This window comes from Emydura macquarii, unplaced genomic scaffold (assembly GCF_026122565.2).
Source record: "Emydura macquarii macquarii isolate MOO-44397 ecotype Brisbane River unplaced genomic scaffold, CSIRO-AGI_Emac_v2 contig_2676, whole genome shotgun sequence".
Classification (NCBI taxonomy): Eukaryota; Metazoa; Chordata; order Testudines; family Chelidae; genus Emydura; species Emydura macquarii.
This window is the reverse complement of record NW_027132813.1, coordinates 2,266,789-2,282,252: the sequence shown is the minus strand read 5'-3', so window position 1 is coordinate 2,282,252 and position 15,464 is coordinate 2,266,789.

Genomic DNA, 15,464 nt, shown 5'->3' with positions numbered 1-15,464 from the left:
AACATCTATGATTCTAGCCTGGTACTGTTTGCTCCCAGGCCTAGCAGCTCCTCTTTTTCTGTCTCTGCTCGCCGCTCCTGCTCTTTTTCTCCTTTCCCCAGTCAAACATCTCAAGCTGCTGTAGCTGCAGCCTTCAGTAGTTCTTTTCTACATATTTTTTTGAATGAAGATGAACTAAAGAGACTTAATTTCTTCTTCCAGTGCTTGCTCATGTCGATTCCAAGTAGGTGTGCGCGCACCGCGTGCACAGTCACTGGAAGGTTTTCCCCTAGTGGTATCCATAGAGTCAGCTCTGGAGCCCCCTGGAGTCACATTTTCATGGTGCCCTATATAGGGCCCTGCTGACCCCCTCTCTCTTCAGTTCCTTCTTATGCCCAAGACAGTTGCTGAAACATCGATCTTCTCTTGCTTTGCAAGTATCCCCTTCTCTACTGGATATCAAACTGTCATCTGTAAATAGTTAAATAATCTGAGTTAGTTGTAGTTGTTAGTTTACTTAGATAGGATCCCACCTAACAGGATCCACCACTTCTCCTTTCCCTGGGGTCAGGGCATGCCTCATTCCCCTGGTTTTAAACCATACAGGGCTTGTAAAAAGCCCATACCCAGGAATGATCCCCATACCACTTGTCTTAAGTATCTCTGGGAGACCCATCAGAGGGATCACTGTAAGATCTGCAAGGAATTCTGCCCAAGAACGAAGAAAGAGAGGAGCCAGAGACTGAAGTTTGTTCTTATGTAGGCAGCTCTCCAGCCAATACCGGGCCCGGCTGAGTGAACGCCTTGGTTCGGAGCACACTGGCATCTGTGAGAGACGGTGCTGAGGAAGAACTCTATGGCTAGAGATCCTTGGCACTGATACAGATCACCGGCACTGAGGGACATCTCACGGGTGCGACACCGCTCTCATTTCCCTGTTCCATGCAAGAAGCAGAGGGAGACGGGGTGCTCACAAACACCCAAAACAGTGGAGCATAAGGACTCAAGCGGAGTGCAACCCACATCAGGCCACTCAAGTGCCACGGCCGCGGTAACGTTTACTCTCACCCCGAAAAGGGGTTTGTTGAGTCCAGTTCCTTTGGACCCCCCACCCAGGGACATCCGTGAGGAGGACCTGCAACTTCCCTCCACACCAGACACCTTCAAGGTGGCCAGGGATTTTATTGAGAGCATGGCACTGCCATCCCCTCCAAGGCACAAAGGTGCTCCAGACACCAGACCATCAGTGCCAAAAAAGCATCCGGTGAGTCCAAGGGGAAGCTGGCTATGATGCCTCAACCACCATCTCTCTGGCACCGGTCGCTGGCACTGACAGGAACCGTACCACCCTGGTTCCCAAGGAGTGAGTTGTCGGGCTCTGTCTCCAAGTAAAGTCCTATTCCTCAAAGTGAAGCTGACACTGAGAGGGGAGGCGACACCAGGGATTGGAGACTGGTCAGGCCATCCCCATGTCTTGGCAACCGCAGTGGCAATGCCAATCTAGTGGCTTTTTTAGACCCATTGGGCATTCCACCAAGCCCAGGAGCCACAATTGAGCCGATTGTTGTCACTTGCCTCTGGGAGCAGGTACCAACTTCCCCGACCAGAGGATGTGCTACTGCTTGGCACAGAAACCAGCACCAAATATGGCACGGCACCCCACACCAAGCCTGATGTCACCTCTGGCACTGACCTCGATGAACTGGCACCAGGGACCCTCTGGGAACAGAGGGTCAAGAGACTACCCTGATGAGGGTGTCATCATCTTCGTCCCCAGACGAGGCAGTTGCAGGGTCATCACTGGCACTGGTTGCAGAAGACAGCAGGCCCCACCAGGAGCTCTTAAGGAGAGTGGCATAAAATCTGGGGCTTCAGATCGAGGAGGTCTCTAACAATGCAGATCTCCTGCTGGACATTTTAGCCCATCCACGATAGCATTGCCACTAATAAAGACCATACATGACACAACAAAATCGCTATCAGGGCCGGAGGCAGACCCCGGTCTCCCTACCCCCAACTGCTAAAAGGATAGAGAGAAAATATTTTGTTCTCTCTAAAGCACATAAATACCTTTATACCCATCCCCCACTAGTGTCACTTGTTGTCGCAGAGGCCAACGAGCATGAGAGGCAAGATCAGCAAGGTCCTATGCCAAGGGTGAAGGACACAAAAAAACTGGACCTCTTCAGGAGAAAGGTGTACTCTCCTGGAGGGCTTCAGCTCCGCATTGCAAACCAGCAAGCGGTGTTGAGTAGATACAACTTTAACTCTCGGGGGTTCATGTCAAAGTTCGTGGAGTCTATTCCAGCAACTCTGGGGTGGAGTTCACAGCCCTGATTGAGGAAGGCAAGGCTGTTGCAAGGGCCTCGCTTCAGTGGGCACTGGACATGGCCATTGCCGAAGCTTGCATAATGGCATCAGTGGTAGCGATGTGACGGAGCTCATGGCTACAAGCCTCAGGCCTCCCACACAAGGTCCAACAGACAATCTAGAACCTCCCTTTTGAAGGCCCACATCTCTTTTCTGAGCAGATGGACTTGAAACTACACAGTCTTAAGGACTCTCAAGCCCCTAGGCTGACACAGTCTAGCACCACAAAAGGAGGCATTTCAAACCTCAAACCCTACCTCAGTTCTACCAGTCCCAATAGTGGCAGGAGTACAGCCATAAGAGGGGCAGGAATTACAGAAGGATACCCTCTTAGCCTTCCACCAGCCATGGGGCAGGTTCAGTAAGACAATCTTCTGGCCCCAAGCAGAACTTTTGAGGGTGCGCCTGAGGATGGCATACTGACCCAGGACTCAGATTCTCCACTCCTATTCTTTTTAGATTGGTTATCCCATTTCTAGCAGTCATGGGCCCAGATCATATCAGATCGTGGATGCTACATGGTAGAATTGGAATATTCCCTATAATTCAGCTCCCCTCCTCCCTCCCATCCTCAATCCTCCCCATCCCTCTTCAGGGACCTCTCTCACGAGCAAATTCTTGTCCAAGAAGTGCAGGCACTCCTAAAGATAGGAGCGATGGAAGAGGTTCCTGGGAGCTAAGAGGAAAAGGGTTCTACTTCTGCTACTTCCTAATCCCAAAAGCCAAAGACCGCCTCAGATCCACCCTGGACTTACAAAACCTCAAAAGATTCATGAAGAAGTTGAGGTTTCGCATGGTCTCTTTGGCCTCAATTATTCCCTCCTTGGATCCGGGGGATTGGTACGCCACCCTCGACTTGAAGGACATATATTTTCATGTGTCAGTCATTCCAAACCACAGAAGGTTTCTTCAGTTCATAGTCCACCAGACCCACTACCAGATCATGGTACTTCCGTTTGGCCTTTTCGTAGCTCCCAGAGTCTATACCAAGTGTATTTCAGTCGTAGCCACATTCCTCAGAAAGCGGAAGGTACAAGTCTATTCGTACCTCGATGACTGGCTAATCAAAGATTGCTCATGGGAATAGATGGAAGTAGACATAAAATTGATAAGCTCAACCTTCGTCAGGTTGGGTCTCCTGGTCAATGTGCAGAAATAAACTTTAACCCCCCACTCAGAGAATAGTGTTCATAGTAGCAATGCTAGATTCAAATCGAGCCAGGGTTTGTCTCCTGGATTCTTGATTCCGGACCATATGCTCCATCATAGAAGAGTGGAAGCAGTACGCATCACTATGGCTGCCTGAAACTACTGGGGCACCTAACTGCATGCATAGACATTGTCCAGCATGCCAGGCTGTGTCTCAGATCATTATAGGCTTGGCTAGCCTCAGTTTATCATCCATGCCAAGACCATTTTGACAGGGTAGTTGCGCTCCCCTCCTCTGTGTTGGAAATGCTCCACTGATTGCTCAACCCGCAGTCAGTCTGTGCTGGAGGACCCTTTTCTGCACCTTCCTCCTCACTGTTCCTGGTCACCAACATCTCAGCGATGGGCTGGGCAGCTCATCTAGGAGGTCTCTGCACCCAGGACCTCTGGTCCCAGACAGAGCTCTCACTCCACATTGATGTGAGAGAACTGAGAGCAATACACTTAGCCTGTCAGGCCTTCTGAGCTCACCTGGAAGGCAAATGTGCAAAAGTAAAAACGGACAATACAACAACAATGTTCTATATAAATGGACAGGGTGGAGAATGCTCCTCTCTCCTGTGTCAGAAAGTCCTCGAATTGGGGAACTTCTGCATGGCCCACTCGACTAGAGGCATCTTCCCTGCCCAGGTCACAGAATGAGTTGGCGGACCTCCTCAGCAGGTCTTTCTTCAACCATGAGTGGTGACTCTGCCTGGATGTGGTGAATGACATCTTCCAATGGTAGGGAATTCCCCACAGAGGCTTGTTTGTGACAAGGCTCAACAGGAAATGCACACAGTTCTGCTCCTTACAGAATCACAGCCCAAAATCAATCGCGGATGCATTCCTCATCCTTTGGACAGACTATCTGTTCTATGTATTTCCATCAATCCCGCTAGTTCACAGGGTCCTGCTCCAGATCAGGAAGAAAAGGTCCTCCGTAATTCTGGTAGCTCCAGCATGGCCGTACCAACACTGGTACACCACACTCCTCAACCTCTCAGTGGAAACTCCTATCAGTCTGCTGCTGGTTCTGAACTTAATCGCTCAGGATCATGGCTGCCTTCGCCACCCCAATCTAAAGTCTCTCCACCTCACGACATGGATGCTTCATGACTGAACCCTCTGGAGTTGGAATGTTCAGAACTGGTCAGAGAGGTCCTCCATGGCAACAGAAAACCTTCCACCACGGTCACTTACCTGGCAGGTGGAGAAGATTCTCCATTTGATCATTGCAGAAGGGTACTCTACCCGCGCTATTGTCTATACCTCTCATCTTGGACTACTTGTTATATCTCAAGCAGCAAGGGCTGTCGGTATCAATTAAGGTCCATCAGGCCACATTCTCTGCTTTTCACCTTTTGGTGACTGGCTGTTCGGTTTTTTCCAACCCATGGTAGGGCATTTCCTTAAGGGTCTAGACAGACTATGTCCTCAAACACGTCAGCCAATTTCCCAATAGGATCTTAAACTTGTACTATCAAGGCTGATGGGTCATCTGTTCAAACCTCTAGCGACATGTTCACTCCTCTATCTATCATGGAAGGTAGCCTTTCTAGTGGCCATAACTTCAGCCAGGAGAGTTTCAGAACTCAAGGCCTCATGTCTGAGCCTCCTTATACAGTTTTTTTCAAAGATACGGTTCAGCTGCACCCTCACCTGGCTTTCAAACGTAGTGTCACAATTCCACTCAAGCCAGGACATATTTCTTCTGGTTTTCTATCCAAAGCCACACGCCAACAACCAAGAGCAGAGACTACATACACTGGACCTTAGGCAGACTTTGGCCTTTTATATCAAAAGGACTAAACCCTTTAGAAAAACAACACAGCTCTTTGTAGCAATAGCAGACAGGATGAAAGGCCTTCTGGTTTCATCACAAAGAATCACGTCCTGGATCATTTCATGCATCAGGACATGTTATAACTTGGCGAAAATACCAGTCCCTGCATGACAGCTCACTCCACAAGGGCACAGGCATCCTCAATAGCATTCCTTGCTCAAATCCAGATCCAAGACATTTGTAGAGCCACGATGTGGTCATCTGTTCACACCTTTGCAGCACACTATGCTATTACTCAGTAAGCCAGAGACGATGTGACCTTTGGTAGAGCAGTACTACAATTGGCAGGTCATTGAGCTCCAACCTCTCCTCCTATGGATCTGTTTGGGAATCATCTACTTCAAATTAATATGAGCAAGCACTCGAAGAAGAAAAACTGGTTACTAATCTTCCGTAACAGTTAATTTGCAATGTGTTGCTCATATCCATTCCAAGACCCACCTGCCTACCCCTTTGTCAGAGCCAACTGACAAGAAGGAACTAAAGAAGCACGGGGGGTTAGCAGGGCCTCATATAGGGTGCCATGAAGGCACAACGCCACGGGGCTCCTGAGCCAACCCTATGGATACCACTAAGGGAAAAACCTTTTGGCGACTGTGCACGCGGCACGCGCACACCTACTTGGAATGGACATGAGCAACACATCTCGAAGAACACCAGTTCCAGAAGGTTAGTAACTGTCTTTTTTCACCTCGCTGCCCAGTATATGAGTGAAATATGCAAGACCCAAATCATTAGAATCCAAACTTCCATTGTAAGTAGTAGAAAGCTGAGAATTATTAGTGTGCAAAGTTTAAGCCAATCTGTGCAGGCTACAGAGAGGCACCATGGTTTCACAGTTTGCCTGCACTTTGGCTCTGATCCTGCACAACTGGAGTCAATGAGGGGATTGCCAGTGACTTCAATGACTGCAGGATCAAGCTGTATGTGGGATTGTGTAGTTTACGTCATTCACCAGCATCATCATTTCTCCAGTACTGTAATGCACCAGTGCAATACGCTGATAGTGTATTTATTTTGTGTGTATTTTGAGTGTATTTTCAATAAGTGAGATTGACAAAAGTGAATCTTGAAAGAAGCCATTAAGCATGTCTTGCCTGAGCAACAAATACAAAGAAGATAACTTACTATCTTTAGATTCAAACATCCCATTGACAACACAGTCTGTTCCTGAGAAATACAACCCTCCCATACATTTTTGACCCAGTGTCTAATAACTTAGCTGAGATTCTTGAGACACAAGGTTCTTGTAATATTTTGTGTTCCCCTCTCCTTTACTGACTTAATTATAATTTTAAATAGTTGGGTTTTCTAAATGTTAATGCCCTTGTTTCAAAGCTTAAGAAAGAAATGATATGGTCAGGCTTAATGCATGTGGGGCCTGTTATGAACTTCTCCACTTATCTCTGTCAATGGTCCTCATTTCTGACCTGCAGCAGATTCTCTGGTCCCATTCCTCTCCTGAGCAGAGATTGCCAGTTATGCTATATAATGGTTGTTTTGTGCATTAACCATCCTTTGCCATCTTTCTCCCTTTACCAAGTTTCTTGAGCACATGCTTCCATAGCTTGGTTCTAAACTACCTCACACTTTGTTGTGAACAGAGATGTGCTGAAGTTAATATACTTGCTCTATGATAGAGCCATTGGGTGCTCTTAAAAGGCCTATATAGATGTAGCTATCCCGGCCTACCATGCAGTGATTTCATTTTTGGGACTGTTGCCCCCAGAGAGAGGTACTTAACTGGGATGAGCTCATTCCAAGTGGAACATTTAAGGGACATAATTTCTGACCATATAACATGGGACGCAAAACACTTGCATATCCAATCTCCTCCCTGTGTTTGTAGGAACGTGACTTTTTCTGCACTGGACTATTGTAGCCCATCTTTAATTGTAAAACCTTATAAAAATCACTGCGTCAGTTCTTGGTGCCTGACTGTTTGAAGGAGATGTGCATTTGTGGTGAGCTGTGCCAATCGTGTAAGAATAATTCCATCCACAGCATGCTCTGATGACCTTGGTAGCATATTTTATACTGCAGTTTATGTGCGTTGGTAACCATTTGACTAATTAGATTTGAGGTAGAGCCCCAGTCCCAGATTGCACTGCAGTTATGCAATCAATAACTTTGAGAATTGTCTGATCTTGTAAGTTATGCATCGATCAAGGAAATAAACTTCTTTAGTACTGATTTCCTTGCTGCTTTGGGAGCTCTTCACCAGCAGACATATACATTACTAAACAAACACTTTGTAACATGGAATTTTCTGTGAACATTTACATCCTTGTACATTATCCCCCAGAAAGCATGTGTATTAGTAATGAAGGATTTTAGAACTGTAAATCTAGTATAAGACAATTCAAGCATGCTTCAGAATGCCTTGTCTTAAAAGAAGGTGAAAAAGCTGATTACCTGAGAATTTTGGAGCACTAACTCTGAGTTTCTTTTTCTTAAGAGGAGCAAAACTCCTCGGAGTGAATGCCAGACTAAACAATGCTCAAAGCAAATGTGAAGTTGAAACTTTTTTGTTTTGTATTTATTTCATAATTTGTTCCTTTAAAATATATACATTAAGCAAGAAAAAAATGATAGATATATATTTTCAATGTTGAAAACTAGAAGAGCACCACTATAAGGTGATGCGGGTGTGATTTTAGGAATAAAGTGATCTTTTTTGCTTAATCTCTCTCCTGGAGTTTTCATGAAAATAATGACAAATAGCATCTGGTGCTGTTATATGTTGTGTCTGTGGATGGGAGTGGTAGGGCAGATTTGGGCAGAATTCCAAACCAGTGGCAAGGCCCATTTTGGCATAGAACACAAAATACAAATATTCTGTGATCAAAAGATAGAGAACACTGGACACTTTCATAGCAGGCTTCAGTGCAAGAATGAGTCTCTGCAGCCAATGGGAATGTTGAGTTCAACAGCTGCAGTATACAGCCTCTGTGCACTTTTGCTTTGCTACCAAAAGATATCGCTGTAGTCTCGGGGAAGGTGGGGAGGAGGAAATGTGTGAGAGAACAATGCAAAAGAAATGGGGATTATGTTCTATATTTTACAAAAAAAGCAAACATTTTCAAACATGAAATCTAAATGTTGGACCTAAATAAAAATGGTTTGATTTTTCAAAGATGACCATTCTCCTGGAACTCCGTGGAAATTGAGTGTTCAGAATTTCTGAAAATCAGGCCAGTTTAATCCGGAGCCCTAAACAGTGTTTTAAGTGCCTAACTTTAGCAACTCCAGGTGTAAAATTTCTGGTTTATGTGTTTTGAATGGATTTCAAAGAGTGTCTAGTCTGACAGCATCTAATGCTGTAGAATCAGTGATGAATTCCATGTATCTTATAACAGTGGTTGGCTCTCTGTGCATGGAGAACTCAGAGTTTTACTGGTTGTGGGTGCTTTGCTAGTTTTTTGTCTTCTCATCCACAAATATGCAAACCCTATTGTCTAGACAATGCAGGGGTCAGACGGGGGAAAAAGTAAACGATGTTACTCTCCCAAAATCTGCACACAACCAGGGCTCCAACAACTTGTGACACCAAATTGAGATACCACAGTAAATTGTGCAAATCCATAATATGATCAGCACTCTTCTTTTTTCATGCTTTCATCAACAGTGCCATAATTAGTAATGTTGACATTTACATGGTTAGGTTTCAGAGTAAACACATCATTGACATAAATAGGCCAGTTCACACCTTTTAGAGTTTTAAACTTAGGCAGATGTAACTGCATCTGTTTACACTTTATTTTGTTTGCATGGCTTTTTTTTTTTTTTTTTTAAGATCGATTTTGCAATCATAAGTGCCATAGATGTCTTTTAAACGTAAAAGATCTTGGATACAATTGATCTCATTACCCCTTTTTTACCTGAGTGGCTATTCAAAGTTCCTGGGGATGTTCCAGTTTGGAATAGGAATTGATGATGGAGTCTGGTATTTTCTTTGGTGCAGTCTTTTTTATTTACAAGGAATGTACAAAATCTTGCTTCTCCAAATGCAGCAGAACCAGAAGGAATAGTTTCTTTACTTACAGGCCCAGACTTCTTTTCAGTCGGCATTCTGGACCCAGAACCTCTCTCTAAGTTTCTCTCAGGGTCACACTGTGCTTATAGACTTCCGCTTCGATTTCTTCATAGTCTCTGGTAAGTGTTTTGCCTTACCCAAAACAATACTCATCAAAAACCTCTCTGTCCTCACAGTCCAAAAATCCTGGCCAGGTTCACATAATAACCCTTTTGTCTTGGGTGGGAGATTGTGATTGATTGATCTTTACAGTTATGTTTATTGAAGGCTGTGTTCACACCCATCAATCTCAACAACATTTTTATGCAATGCATAACAAGATTTCACCCAGCTCATACAATATAATGCAACACACAGCAAATATTGCATACATGAGTTTTAGCAGGCACAGTAGCAAAAATGTTCTTCAGTATGAAAGGAGGAAGAAACCTAAAGAAGGACAGTGTAAGGAGAATGTACTTAATTTCTCACTGCTTTGGGAAGATGCCAGCTTGCTCTGGTAGTCTCACCAAGGTCTTTATACTGGTAAGATCACCATCTACTGGTAGAGCTCTGAAGAGAAAATACAAGGGAAACACAGCCAAGTTACCAAATGACAGCAGAGTGGAGAGGTCAGCTTTGAAATTCTAGCCTGGAGTCTTCTTCCAAAGTTTGATTTTAATTCTAAAGGACAGACTCACCTATTTTAAACAGTAGCGGTTTAAACTTGTAACAACATCATGACGGGTCCTTTGAATCCCATTTGGAAAGGCTAAAGGATATAGATCTTGTCGGAAACATCATTTTACCTTCACAATATAGAGCAAAATTCACATAAACAGGGAACATTTTTGGTTTCAAATTCATTTTGTAGCTCATCCTCCATTAGTTGCCGATTAAGTACCCCTATGGGCTATACTAAAGAAATTAATATCTTCTGGGGAGCAGTTTACACGGGGTATGGCTGCCTTACAGCTCAAGGCAAGAACAAGAAACCATCCATATAAAGATCTTAGCCTGTCTGCTCTCTTCCTGAGTCCCTCACCCCCAACCAATATATAGTGCTACCGGAGAAGGAAATGTATCCATCTTCCCTATGATTTTCTAAAAGACAGCAATAGAATGTTATGGAGATAAAGAGAGGCAGAGTCCTAGGGGACCATTAACAAACAGCAGGTACAGCACAGGAATATATCTGGGTGCAAAGCAGTCACTGGGCAGTTGCCCATGTCTAGCATGTACAGAGTTAACTATTTCAAGTTGCAGAGAAGATTTTTCTTTGTTTCTGTTGATTTCTAGTTGTTTTAAGGACTGAGACATTCAGGGAGAAACAGAAAAAATATACAGATTCTCTGCTCTAACAGCCACAAGATTTCTGACTACTGTATAGGTTTCTTCCTGGCCTGCAGAGACAACTCCTGCACAGCACCTGTACCCAGATCAAAGCTTTGACTGAAGTATTAACAGAACCTTGCACTTCCGTAGTGCCTTTCAGTCAAGCATCTCAAAGTGCTTTCTGAACATTAAGCTTCACAAGACCTGTGTGAGTTAGGCAAATAATATGGGGCTGCTTGACTTCACATTGAAATACAGCTGTCTTTAGGATGGAATCTGTTTAGCAGTGTAAAGCAACATGGAGGGAGTGTAGGTGCGTGCTGTATTTCTGTAAACTGGTAAACAGATGCCACTTTCTATGCAGAGAGAGCTTCATTTTGGTGGTGGGCAAAATTATTCCTTTGTATGTATAGAGCCAAGTTTCAAGGTGAAGCCTATGCAGTTGCGCATTTGTTCATGCCTGGCAGGCATAAATGAGCAAGAGCAAATCAGCTGTGTGTATGCATATGATCTCTCTGTGAGTGTGGTTTTGGTATTTGGACTCCTAAATTAGGTAGCGGATTCCTACAATTGTGAACTTTGAAAATCTGGCCCACTGTTATAAATTAACGTATCAACTTTGTTGAACGTAGCAGCATCACTGGACGAAAGCCACTATATAGAAGCAAATGTCTTTCATCATCACCTAAGCCCAGGTACCCAGCTTTGGGTACCTCACATAAGGCAGGGCCCAGGCTGCATTCTGAAGGTTCCAGCTGGGCAGACATCACACTGACATTTCTGGATTCGTAAGAGACAATGTCTGTGAAAGAGAGTGAGTGCATGCAAGCAGAAGGTGCACATATCACAGTAATGGGCCTGGTATAAGAATCTAACTAGAAAACAGAGGAATGGGAAGCTACCCACGGCAAGACTGAGTCTCTTAGGCAGCAGCTTTACAAGTCCATTCAGTTTAATGAGGCTGTAAACTATCAATGCATCATAGAGCTGCATTAACATAATTGATGTCAGTATCAGGATCTGGAAAATGTCTTGTTTTCTAACCATTTCATAATTAAACATATTAGACATGTCTGTAAGTAATTGGAATGTGGCACAAATAGATGCATCTCTGGCACACGTTTTTCTTTGCAGAATACTCTTTTCTGGAATACGGCACAAAAATTGTTCTGTTATTTATTGCTGGGGGAAAAGCATTTTACTAATTAGCGATCTATCAGCTCTTTTAGTCCCCTGTCCTAAGGAGCTAGTGCAGGACTGTTCCTTTCATTGCCTTGTCCCATGCAGTTTTAAATGGCCTACATGATGGAGCTTACACCTCTTCCTTTAGGAGACACTTCCACATCCTAGCAGATCTCACCTTTCATAAAATGTTTACTGACAGCTCTCCATTAATGTAAAGGAAAATTTATGTTAAGGAGATGGTTTGGGCCACATTCTAGCCTGGTTCCATGTAAGGAATCAATTGGAGTCTGTCACAAATGTCCAAGTTAGACGATGGTCGTACTTATATTCACCTGCTTATTGATGTCAGTATTAAATAATAGCCCCAGCTAGGCTTGGAAGTGAAAAGTATGAAAATGGGAATGAATACTTTTGTTGCTGGTACATCGTTTTGTCCAGATGAAATCTGCTAGGAGGATACTGTGGCATTGGCTTGCTCACTCATGTGCTTTTCGGCATAGATTGTGAAGGACATGGCAGTTTGGGTGGAAGGAAACACCCATAAAATCACAGCTTCTGCTGTCATTTTGTCCTTACAGTTCTCCAGGTGCTTATACATATTAAAAAATCTTTCTCTTGTGGTTAGTAGTATTACTGAAAGCTGGACTCATAGACTATAAGGTCAGAAGGGCCCATTATGATAATCTAGTCTGACCTCCTGCACAACGCAGGCCACAGAACTTCACCCACCCACTCCTGGACAGGACAGCAAGTTTCCTTCTCTGGATCCTATGGTAGCTCTTATCCTAAGGACTTCCCATCAGTAGAAGTTCTGTTTGCTGATTCCAGGCATCACCTTCCCCCTCTAACTACTAGAAGCAACAGGATGGAGAAGACTGAATACAGGCTGAAAGGTCAGCTTTTTAAAAGCTAGCTAGAGAAGATTTTTGTGACTATTACACTCTGGTGCTAATGCGCCTGAGTTATATCAATCTGTGAGCACATCATTCCTTCAACTTCTGTGGTCTTGGGAGCAATGGCCAAGCATAAATAAATGAACCTAGACTCTGAGACCCTAATTTCCCATTACCTGCTGCTTATATGTTCAGATCAGTCCCAGCCCCTATGACTCACTGCAAGAAATCCAGTGCTCTTCAGGCATTGTATGAGGTGTGACTGTAAATGTTCAAGAACCTTACCTCTTTACACAGAGTTCACAAATAATCTGCTTCACTGATGATGATGGGCCAGCAGTTGTGTTTCCCTGCATGTGGCTGGAGTGATTAAATCCTCTTCATGAAGAGAGGTGTTGCTGTTCCATTCAGGCCTGTATTAATACCAGCATAAACTGTGTGACTTAAACACCTGCTTCATGTTCACTTCAATTCCAGGGTATTTTCTTTTTTAACTTATTTACTTTGAAAATGACTTCCCTGTGGTATCTCATTACGGGGGATACAGGCATGCCAGTAAGTCACAAACCATGATTTACCCATGAGCTTTACTATTGGAGAGTTTAGATTTTCTCTCAGCTGTTAGAGGACAAGATGGGGAGTGGGATGGGGAGGAAAGGACCCTCTGCCATCCTTCAGATAATGATCCTTTAGTCTTATCAACTTCTGCTAATCCAAGCTCATGGTATGTAGAAGAGTTGATAAGGGAGCTTGACTGGTCATTTTCGGTTAGGTTGACATGATGCATAATCAAAATGACACTCTAGTGATGGTTGTTGGGCTTTTTATTGGATTAGGCTGAAAGGAACTGATGAAACACAAGCATCCCTATACTGATCTGTGCTTAATAAGCTTGTTCTCACTATTGATGAGCAAATCTCAAGTGATGCGATAGTGCAGTTCAGTACGGAATCCTTGTCTGAGCATCCAGCACCATCTGTCCACATTTTTTCAAGTTAATCTTGGATTATAGATTGTTGTCTAGGTCAGGTGTGACCAAACTAAAGCCTGCAGCAAAAATGTGGGTGATGGTGGCCACACTCATTTTTAATAAAGATTGTGGAGACATCAGGTGCCAGCACTCATTGCTGTGTGGAGGCATGTGAAGCCCATATTTCATGCTGGGCTCTATATTCCCTACAGGTCAGGTCTCCATATTAAAGGTGAGGTAGTTGCAATCTGGTTGAATTTTGACAACTATGTGCAGCCGCCTAAAGCCTAGCAAGTTTCCAATATAACCTTGTGTTGGTAGAGTTTGGGGATCCATAATCTAAGTGTTAGCATCTCCATTTAATGGCAAAGTTGCTACTGATGAGTTCTGTCCCCCTGAAAACACTATATAGACATTAGACAACAATACTCATATGATGGAGGATTCTACTTCTGAGAGCCTAGAATAACAGCCTCTCTCATAATTTTCTTTCTTTGCATGCAAATAAAATTGCCCATGTTTCCTTGGTGATTCTGACTTTGAAGCTGACAGGTAGGTCATGTAATGTTAGCTAGTTTTTCCAAGAGGAATAATTTTATTCACTTGTCTCCTGCTCAGCCATGTTCCCACTTTCTGTCCCCTTCTCTTCCACAGGCACATTACTGGACAAACAGCACAGACACTGTTAATAGCACTGACACTGTTAACAAAAAGAGATCCTTTGTGCAATGGATTTTCTTTTTTAATCATGAAAGCTAAAAAATTTAGGTTTTTAGCTCACTTAATCATTTTGACAGATGACAATACTAAGTACCATCACCAGCCAGATGACACTAGACAGATGACAATACTAATCCTAGAACAGCTTCTCAAGGGAGATTCTTATTGTAAAAATTGACATATATTGTACCACGATGCACATAATGCATTTAGGAACGCTGCAGTTTGCTGTTTCACACAGTTTGGTGCATCTCTAGATCTTTATCACTCTTGTGTCAGGGTTTCCGCTAATCTCTGCCATCTCAGAGTTTGGGCTGTGGTAAAACTGGCAGATCTTTTATGTCAGCCCCCACTATTAGGGCTGTTGAGATGGTGATTGATAGGGAAGAGCACAGATGTTTGCTTAATGGTTATTTTCCCAGGGGCTTCTGTCAGAGCTGTTGGCAGGGGAGGGGGGAGAGTCGCTTTGGATATTGCCAGTTCATTTTCTCTGAATGATAGGCAGATAAGCAATGTCGTTGCAAAGTCGAGGTTGTATAACTTGTCTCCACTAACCCATTTTATACCATCCACAATGCTGTTATTGCCTGCTTCACCACCTGGTTTTTTGCTAATACAAAGAAGAATTGGTGAGAACACACACCCTTGTCTAACTCCAGTCAGTTTCAAACCGCTCACCCAGACCCATATCCAATCTTACTGCACACTTTCTTCCATAATATGAACACCTTGTTATGTTGATCAGATACATCAGAGGTAGAACAGGAAACAGCAAAAATTGGATTGAGAGTATATACAGAGAAAACCAAGATTATGAAGGTAGGAAACTGGACAACAAGTGCAAAGGCGTATATGGATGGAAAAGAAATCAAACAGGTAGAAGAGTTTTCAGATAACATCTGAAGGTGCTGTGATAAAGATAGTCAAACGAGATTCGGGAAAGCAAACTCCACTTCTGGAAGG